This window comes from Physeter macrocephalus, chromosome 18 (genome assembly GCF_002837175.3).
Source record: "Physeter macrocephalus isolate SW-GA chromosome 18, ASM283717v5, whole genome shotgun sequence".
NCBI lineage: Eukaryota > Metazoa > Chordata > Mammalia > Artiodactyla > Physeteridae > Physeter > Physeter macrocephalus.
Window position 1 is genome coordinate 61,643,489 of NC_041231.1, and position 10,214 is coordinate 61,653,702.

Sequence of the window (10,214 nt, forward strand, 5' to 3'; positions counted from 1 at the left end):
CCCCCCGGGGCGCGGGGGCGGGAACCGGCCGCGGAGAACCACGGCGGGGCGGGAAGGGGGGCTCCAAAGAGGGTGTGGCGACTCGAGTCGCTCCGTTTCTCGGTGGGCTCAGCGCGCGCCGTGGGGGAAGAGGGCCGGGGCTCCGGGAGGAGGGGACGGGCGGCACTTACGTACACCGGCAGCGGCCACGGGTAGACAGCGGGCTCGGCCCCCACGGGCGACTCCAGCCTTAGCTCCAGCTTCTCCCCCATGTCTTCGCGCGCGGCCCCCGCACCGTGCTAGTCCGGCGGTTGGGGGAGGGGCGCGGCGCCGCCGGCAGGGCAGGGCAGATGGGCGGGCGGGCGGGATGCTGAGGGGAGGGGGCCTGGCCTGGGCCGCCGCCGCCGCCGCCGCGCTCCCGTTCGGCCCCCGGCTCCCTCTTTGTGGTCACAGGCCCGGGGCCTCCAGCGCTGCCGCGAACTCGGGCCAGCGTGAGGCGAGGACAATGAGCCGGGGGCCGGGCTGAACCACTCGCGGCGCGCGCGGCCGCCCCATGGACTCGCCCGCTCTCACGCACGCACGCACGCACATCTTCGGCTGCCCCCGGCCACCCCCACCGGCCCGAAGTGGGGACCCGAGGAGACTCCTCGGGGCCTGGGGTGGCGGGTTCGACTCCCGCCCTTGACGTACCGTGACACCCACCCCCCAATAATAAGACTATAATTCCTCATTAACAATGACAGCCGGAATCCCGGCGTCTGTTCACAAAAATGCCGTGTATTTAGCCTATGCTAGGCACCAGACCCTGGACGCTCAGTACTGGCAAAAAAGGAAATGCCCTGCCCTCATGGCACTGCCATTTTAATTGGAATAGTAGTGACAATGGTCAAGGGAGAAAAAGTGTCATTATCGCCACGGGGATGGCTAATCTCATGTGCGCACTGCGTGGGGCCCCGGCAACCACAAACATTATTCCAGATGTGGCCAGGAAGGTATTTTTCAGAAGAGATTAACACTGAAATTGGTCCACTTTGCGTAAAGAAGGTTGTCAATGCCTAGGCGTCCATCAGTTGAAGGACGGGAGAGAAAAATGAGGTTCCTTAGAAAGAGGGAACTGCTCCTCCAATGGCCTTGGGACATCAGCTCTTCCCTGTGTCTCCAGCCCAGAGTCCTGCCCTGACTTGCCTGCCTCACGGTCACATGAGTCAACTCCTTAAAACAAAACTATATATGTAAAAATACTGAATATATTAATTGGAATAGTAGTGACAATGGTCAAGGGAGAAAAAGTGTCATTATCGCCACGGGGATGGCTAATCTCATGTGCGCACTGCGTGGGGCCCCGGCAACCACAAACATTATTCCAGATGTGGCCAGGAAGGTATTTTTCAGAAGAGATTAACACTGAAATTGGTCCACTTTGCGTAAAGGAGATTGTCAATGCCTCGGCGTCGGTGGGCCTGGTCCATCAGTTGAAGGACAGGAGAGAAAAATGAGGTTCCCTAGAAAGAGGGAACTGTTTCTCCAATGGCCTTGGGACATCAGCTCTTCCCTGTGTCTCCAGCCCAGAGTCCTGCCCTGACTTGCCTGCCTCACGGTCACATGAGTCAACTCCTTAAAACAAAACTATATATGTAAAAATACTGAATATATACAAGCCTATTAATTTGTATATGTGTGTATACATGTTATATATATGTATACACATATGTTTATATGTGTGTGCGTTTGTAGTATATGTGTAAGTACTATATACAGTATACATACAAGCCTATATGTTTGTGTGTATATATTGTACACATGTATGTATGTGTATATATATATATAGTATACATATTATAAATGTGAACATGCTATATATATACACACACCCATATATTGATATATGGGTGTGTGTATATATACAGTATATGTACACTATATATATGTATGTATACAGTGTATATTTATATATAGGTGTGTATATATGTTGTATACCTATATGTGTATATGTTGTATAGGTATTATATGTATATATGTATGTACTATATATATACACACTTGCGTATGTATTTATATGTGTATGTACATGCACATATTTCCATATAGGTGTGTATGTGTGTGTATACATTGTATATATGTATGTGTATATATCTTATATATATGTATGTATATATATGATGAATTTATATATACAGTACATATATATTTTTATGATATATGCGTTTATATGTAGATGTGAATGTGTGTCTATATGTATGCACGTGTATGTATTGCATATATTATATGTGTATGTGTGTATAGTGTATATATACACACCTAAATATCTTTGTATGTGTGTATATACATATGATATATATGTACCTAGGTGTGTATGTTGCATATGTTATACGTATGTGTACATACTGTATATATACAAACTATGCATTTTATATGTGTGTATGTATAGTGTATATGTATGTATTGTATATATTATGTGTATATGTGTGTATACATACTGTACACATACAAACTGTGCATTTTATATATGTGTGTGTATATATGTATGTGTGTATTGTATACACTATATGTGTATATGTGTGTATGCATACTGCATATATACACAGCTGTATATTTTTGTATGCATGTACATATGTACGTGTGTGTGTATATACACACACACCCTATGGATTCTGTTTGTCTGGAGACCCCTCACTGATAGGGACACTTATGACAATTGAGCACCTGCTCTTTGCCAGCCAGGGAGCCAAACGCTTGTCCTTTCGGTGTCTCCCTTAAGTGTCACAAGTCCAGGGAGGGAAGGTAATGCCGCTCCTACCAGTTGAGGTGCCTCAGGGTCAGAGAGGTGCACAGGGCAGGGGGCTGGAGCCTGGTGGAGCCCAGGTGGAGTTCTAGCAGCAGTACAGCCTAGCAGTCCCACTTCCCCGGGTGCTTGTCACAAAGACGCCGAGGGAGAGACGGGATCTGAAGGAGGGGATGAGGAAGCTTCCGTGAGTCCACAAGCCCAGACCAAGGCTGACTTGTCAAGGGTGCTAGAGGTCAGGACTTGTTACCCTGGTGGGGGTGGGGTTACACAGAGCCATTCACATTCTGAAAAAGTATCCATTCTGCTCTTGTTTGTATGTTTACCCTCCTCCCCCAAATCTTTAAAAAACAGATTCTCTTGGTTGCTGGGAGCACACAAGGGGAAGTTGTGTGTGAGGGGGTATGATCCAGGGGACAAGGAGGATAAGCCCCCACTCGTAGGGCCAGGAGTGGCTCAGCTTTGTGAGCTAAGGCTGGCCCACGAGGTCGCAGAGAGAAGGGTCCCTGATCCGTCCCTGCTCCGTGCACCCCATTCCCAGCCTGAGAAGCCCAGAGCCACCCCCCCACACACACACCAGGGAGGAGAGCAGTCACCCTGGCTCCCAGGCTCCCGCTCCAAGGCTCCCGGCACTAGGAGCTATTTTCAGCGTTCATGCCCTAGGACACGGCCAGAGCTACTGTCTCCGGAAACTCTCTGTCTGTCTCTCACCCGCCCTCCCTCTCTCCCTCCTCCACCTCTTCCCCTCCCTCTCCAGCTGTCGTCCCCTCCACCCTGCATTTCTACACAGGATGGCTCACAGACAGCTGCTCCCACCCGCCACCATTCGATGGATGTCACAGCAAGCCCTGGGGACTTCCCTGGAGGTCCAGTGATTAAGACTCCGAGCTTCCACTGCAGGAGGCGCGGGTTCGATCCCTGGTCAGGGAGATAAGTTCCCACATGCCGCACAGCATGGCCCCCAAAATGAATGAAAATTGAAGTTATAGTGATGAAACAGCCCTAGTGGTGCAAGGATGGGACGTATAGCTCTATGGTATATAGCATAAAGGTCCAGAAACAGATATATGAGAACCTGATATGACAGAAAGTGGGGAAATTAAGGACTTTTCAATAAATGGCATTAGGACAATTGCATATCCATGTGGGAAAAAGTAAATGAGAAAAAAGAAAACAGCAAGCCCTGGTCAGGTGTGACCTTGGGCCCAGGGCCATTGACACACGTTATCCTGTGCGACGTTCTTCCTTAGACTCCTCCCTCCTTCCTGTGTCACTGTCACTTCCTCCAGAACCTTCCTGGACTCCCCTACACAAGCCCAGGGTGTGCCCTCACCCGCCCTGGATCACCAGAATTCCAATCCCGGCCCACCCTTCCCTGCCAGGTAAAGAACTGTGCCTGGTCAGTAAGACCGTAGAGGTCATTGGTCATTGCTATTGCAGTTGGAATTGTTACTGTGTTTAGATAGGGTGACCAACACCCGCTCCCAGTTTGCCCAGGACCGCTCAGGTTTGAGCGCTGGAACTCTGGGGAAACCCTCAGTCCAGGGGAACCCCAGAAGTCTGGTCAGCCTATTTAGGACGGATCTTTCACTTGATTTCCCAACCCCCAAGAGCCAGAAAGGGAATCTCCCCGCTCCTTCCATTGTAACCTTCATTCATTCATCCACTCATCCCTTTATTCAACTCCTTTATTCAGCAAGTATTTATGAAGCATCTACTACACAGCAGACACTCTTCTACGTGCTGGGACGTAACAGCATCCCTGTCCTCAAAGAGCTCACGTTCTAGCGAGGGCAGCAAACAGTAAGCTGAGAAGGTGTGATTTATTACATGGGGATGATGTCTCGGAGACCACTGCAGGGCAGGGGAGGTGGGAGAGGGAAGGGGCAGTTCTAAATGCAGGCGCTGACGGGATTGGGGCAGACCTTGCCCTGGGCCAGGCTGGTTGCTTCAACACAGCTGTCCTCCCCCAGAGCCATCCTGCCCCCACCTCACCCAGTTCTTCGGTGATGTCTGGGGAAAATCTGTGGTTGTCACAACTGGCGGGGACGGGCCCCTGGAATCAAATGGGTGGGGCCGGGAATGCTGCTGAACCCCACACAGTGCCCAGGAGGGGCCCCCAGCAGAGGATGACCCGCCCCGAATAACGCCAGTGCTTTGGGGGAGACCCTGCACTAATATTATTCAGACCCGCTGGTGCCCCTAGATACCTGAACAAACAGGGACTCTAACCGGGTCACCTCTGTATCCCGAGGTGACCTAGAGTGGGGCAGCCAGGAGGGCTGAGATGAGTATTGGGGGTGAAATGACAAATCTCTGCCCACTCTCCCCGCTGCACCCCAGGGGCGATGGCCTCTATCTCCTCCCTGTGCAGGTAGCTTTTCCCTGAGCCATTTCTTCTTGTCAAGGTCCCTGTCGCAGGTTGGGTTCCCCGAAGATGACGTTGAGAGCAAGGATTGGAGTGCAGGTGGTTGATGTGAGACTTCCAGAGAACATATACAGCTGCCATAGGGTCCCGCAATTCCACTCCTGGGCATAGATCCGGAGAAAACTCTAATTAAAAAATATACATACACCCCTGGGATTTCCCTGGTCGTCCAGTGGTTAAGACTCCATGTTTCCAGTGCAGGGGCCATGGGTTCCATCTCTGGTCAGGGAACTAAGATCCCACATGCCGTGTGACAAAAAAAAAAAAAAGAGAGAGAGAAAGAAAGAGAGAAAGAGAAAGAAAGAAAAAGAGAGAGAAAAAGAAAGAAAGAAAGAAAGAAAGAAAGAAAGAAAGAAGAAAGAAAAAGAAAAAAGAAAGAAAAGATACATGCACCCCAATGTTCATTGCAGCATTATTTACAATAGCCAAGACGTGGAAGCTACTTAAATGTCCACTGATGGATGAATGGATAAAGAAGATGTGGTACATATATACAATATTATTATTGTATATTTATTTATTTATTTATTTATTCAGCCATAAAAAGAATGAAATAATGCTATTTGCAGCAACGTGGATGGACCTAGAGATTATCTTACTAAGTGAAGTAAGTCAGAAGAGAAAGACAAATATCATATTATCTCACTTATGTGTGAAATCTAAAATTCGACACAAATGAACTCGTCTACGAAACAAAAACAGACTCACAGACATAGAGAACAGACTTGTGGTTGCCAAGGGGGAGAAAGAGTGAGGGAGGGTTGGATTGGAAGTTTGGGGTTATCAGATGCAAACTATTAAATATAGGATGGATAAACTACAAGGTCGTACTGTCTAGCACAGGGAACTATATTCAATATCCTGTGATAAGCCATAATGGAAAAGAAAAAAAGGTTTATTTATAGGTTCCATCCCTAACTGAGCTGGCCCATCCTGTCCCATGGTTCTAAGTGCAGCCCGAGGCTGCAGACTTCCCACCATGGTCTTCAGCTCCAGAGCAAGCCACCTGCAAACCAGCCACATCTTCCCAGGGGCTGGCAACTGCTTTGCTAGTGATTCCAAGACACATCCAGAGAGCAAAAATGTGACCATGAAAAGAAACTCAGGCATGTTCAAATCAGGGAAATCACATTCTTATCTCTGTTTAGTACTCGCTTAATTTTAGAATAGCTTAGAGTCACAAAAAAGTTGCAAAGATCTGTACAGAGTGTACAGAGTGTACAGAGTGCCGTGGACCCCGACCCACTACCCTTATTTCCAACATGTTAGTATGTTGGTACGATATGTTTATCCAACTGAGGAACCAAGATGGATACATTATTATTAACTAAAGTCCACACTTTATTAGAATTTCCCTAGTATTCCCCTAACATCCTTTCTCTGTCCCAGTCTCCTGGGCTGTGACATTTCTCATACGTGCCTGGGTTTTGATACCTTGAAAGTTTTGAGGAGGACTGGTCAGGTATTTTGTCCCTCAATTTGTTGGTCTGTTTGTCTTATGATGTTTTTCTTATGGTTGGTCTGGAGTTATGGGGTTTGGGGCAGAAGATTCAGACAGAAATAAAAATGCCATTCTCCTCAGGTCACATCAAGGATACACACCATCAACGGGACTTGTGACAAACGATTTTACTCTTGATCACCTGGCCAGTATCGTGGGGGTTCCTCTTCGTTGCGGGCACATGCTTCTCATTAAGGCGGCTTCTTTTGTTTTGGAGCACGGGCTCTAGACGTGCGGGCTTCTGTAGTTGTGGCATAGGGGCTCAGTAGTTGTGGCTCCGAGGATCTAGAGCGCAGTCTCAGTAGTTGTGACCCACGGGCTTAGCTGATCTGCGGCACGTGGGATCTTCCCGGACCAGGGCTCGAACCCTTGTCCCCTGCATTGGCAGGCAGATTCTTTTCTTTTCTTTTTTTCTTTTGGAACCAAAACTTTAATCCCAAGGATTCTCACAAAACATATTACAAATGACAGCATGAAAAAAAAATTGCACATTAACTCAAAGTTCAACTCTACAATATACTCTTAATCTGGCAGGACATTGGTATCTTGATAATCTCAATTTCCAAAAAATATTACAAAGAGCTATGTATTCATGTACAGCAATCACAGAGGGGACTTATGACGTAACTCAAAGGTAAACTAACTTCCTAGAAACTTCTTAGATTCTAAACTCACTGGACAACCTCTTGTCCAGTGTGAAGACTAGTGGAATTTTTAAACCTCTAATCTAGGGAAAGGGTGCAGCTTTAAATTTTACCTGCTGGCTTGTGTTCACAGCACATTTTAAAGACTGCTTGCTTAACTACAGCTGCATACCATATCCCAGCTACATAAAGTCTTTTCAATGTTTGCCAGTGTTGTTTCCATAATAGTAAACATCACACTTTAGGTGGGCAGGAGTTAGAGTTTTATTATCAGTCTAGGTAAGACCAAAATTTCAAAGCAAATTCAATTTTGCTTAAGGGAACATTGTAAAGTAACAATTCTTCATATTACATGTCTCATATGACCCATTTCAAACCACAGAGAATGACACCTTTATGTGTCACTGTCCCAAGAGACAAACCAATGTGACCAGCTAAAACATTTTAAAAGTGCACCAAGCTTCGGAAGTCTCAAACAAAACTTGAATTTTCTGTACATACTCCTGTCAAATGAAGTTATTTCCTGTACACCACTCCTCTTGCAAAGTGGTCTTCTATTTCCTTTCATTCGACCTGGATCGGCTAGGAGACCTAGAGAAAGATCGGGACGGCTTGTGATTTCTCTCCTGGGGCAGTGATCTCTCTCTTCTCCTATATCTAGAAAGGGACCTGCTCTGGCTGAGGGAGAAGCTTCTCCATCTTGGAGATGTGTTGGAGGTGGAGGACTCGTCCTCCGATAATCATCTTGAGGGCGACGACCCCAAGAAGGAGGAGGTCACGATTTTGACTTTTCCCCATTCCTCAGGTCCACTCTTACTCGGCAGCCACAGTGTTCTCCCATCTAGTTCTAGGACAGCATCGGCTGCATCTTGGGGATCTTCACATTCAACAAGTGCGAAGCTGGGAGGGTTTTTAGCAACCCACACACTTCAGAGTGCTCCATAATAGCCTAAAGCTCTTTCGAATTCAGTCTTCTTACCACTGTTTCCAAGATTCCCTACATAAACTTTACAGTCCAACGGACAGGAATCACGATGCAAGACCCTCGTGGCTCCTGGGTTTCACGGGCCACAGGGTGATCCCGGGCCTCCAGAATCTGGCAGCTGAATCTGCTCGCACAAGCTGTCCTGTGGGGATGCTTTTCCCCCTTTGTGTCCAGCCCGGGGCCCTGCTGTCTTGGCCCGGCCTCCCAGGCGAGAGGGTGAACCCCATCTCCCTGGAGCAGACACTCAGAGCCCTGGTGACGGGATTCATGGGGCTGGGGCGCAGCTGGACATGTGTGGACAGCCTGGTGGTGTTTGGCCCTGTCTGTGTTCCGGTTCCAGCTGAGAAAGAGCCTCGCTGTGTTATTTTCTCCTGGTTGTGTAAGGATCCCCTGTGTCATTTGACAGAAATGTAGATGGTGTGCTCTTTCTCTCTTTTCTCCTTGCTTCCTCTCCTCCGTCTCTCCCTCCCTCGCTCTCTCCCTCTTTCCTCTCCTTCTTTCTTCTCCTCTTTTCTCTCCCTCTCCCTCTCCTTCTCTCCCTCTTTCTCTCTCCCTCACCCTCTTGCCTCTCCCTCTTCCCTCTCCATCTCCATCCCCCTCTCCCTTTACCTCTTTCCTCTCCCTTTGTCCCTCTTCCTCTTCCCTCTCCCTCTCTCCCTCTCCTTCTCTCTCTCTCCCTCTCCCTGTCCCTCTTTCCCTGTCCCTGTTTCCCTGTTCCACTCTCCCTCTACTTCTATCTCTCTCCCTCTCCCTCCACCTCCTTCCCTCTCTGGAGAGGGAAGGAGGTGGAGGGAGAGGGAGAGAGAACAGGAGAGGGAGAGGGAGAGGGAGAGAGGGATAGAGGGAGAGAGAAAAAGACACCTCTCCCTCCCTCCCTCTATCCGTCTCTCCCTCCCTCTCTTTCTCCCTCCACCTCCTTCCTTCTCTGGAGAGGGAAGGAGGTGAAGGGAGAAGGAGAGAGAGCAGGAGAGGGAGGGGGAGAGGGAGAGAGGGAGAGGGAGAGGGAGAGGGAAAGGGGAGAGAGGGAGAGAGAGAGAAGTCTCTTCCTCCCTCCCTCTCCCTCTCTCCTCTTACCCTCTCCCTCTCCCTCTCCCTCTCTCCCTCTCCCTGGCCTCTGCCTCTCCCTCCATCTCTCCCTCTCTAGGAGGGAGTGAGGGAGAGGGAGAGATGGAGTTGGAGAGACAGAGGGAGGGAGAGGGAGGGAGGGAGAGGGAGAGAGGGAGGGAAAGGGCTAGGGAAGGAGAAGGAGAGAGGGAGGGAGGGAGAGACATCTCTCCCTCTCCCTCCCTTCCTTTCCCTCTACTAGAGGGAGGAAGGGAGAGGGAGAGACGGAGGGAGAGGGAGAGGGAGGGAGCGAAGGAGAGGGGGAGTCGGAGAGGGAGAGAGGGAGAAGGAGAGAGGGTGCCTGCCTCCCTCTCTGTCTCCCTCTCTCCCTCTCCCTTTCCCTCTCTCCCCCCTGTACCTCTCCCTCTGTCTCTCCCTCTCTGGGAGGGAGAGAGGGAGAGGGAGAGGGAGGGAGAGTGAGAAGGAGGGAAAGTGATAGAGGGAGGGAGAGGGAGAGGGGGTGAGGGAGAGAAGGAGGAGAGAGGGAGAGCGAGGGAGGAAGAGATCTCTCTCTCTCTCCCTCTCTCCCCCCTCCCTCTCCCTCTCCCTCTCTTCCTCTTCCACGTCTCTGCCTCTCCCTCCATCTGTCCCTCTCTGGAAGGGATTGAGGGAGATGGAGAGATGGAAGGAGAGGGAGAGTTGGAGGGAGAGGGAGAGGCAGGAGAGGGAGGGAGGGAGGGAGAGACAGATGGAGAGGAGAGGGAGAGAGAGAGGGAGAGGGAAAGAGGTAGAGAGCAGAACAGGGAAAGAGGGACAGGGAAAGAGGGACAGGGAGAGAGGGACAGGAAGAC

General features: G+C 49.6%; 1 pseudogene; it reads right to left on the reverse strand.

Moving 5' to 3' along the window:
• Positions 1-7,381: 7,381 nt before the first annotated feature.
• Positions 7,382-10,214, reverse strand: part of LOC102993753 (serine/arginine-rich splicing factor 3-like) — a 4,027-nt pseudogene continuing 1,194 nt past the window's right edge.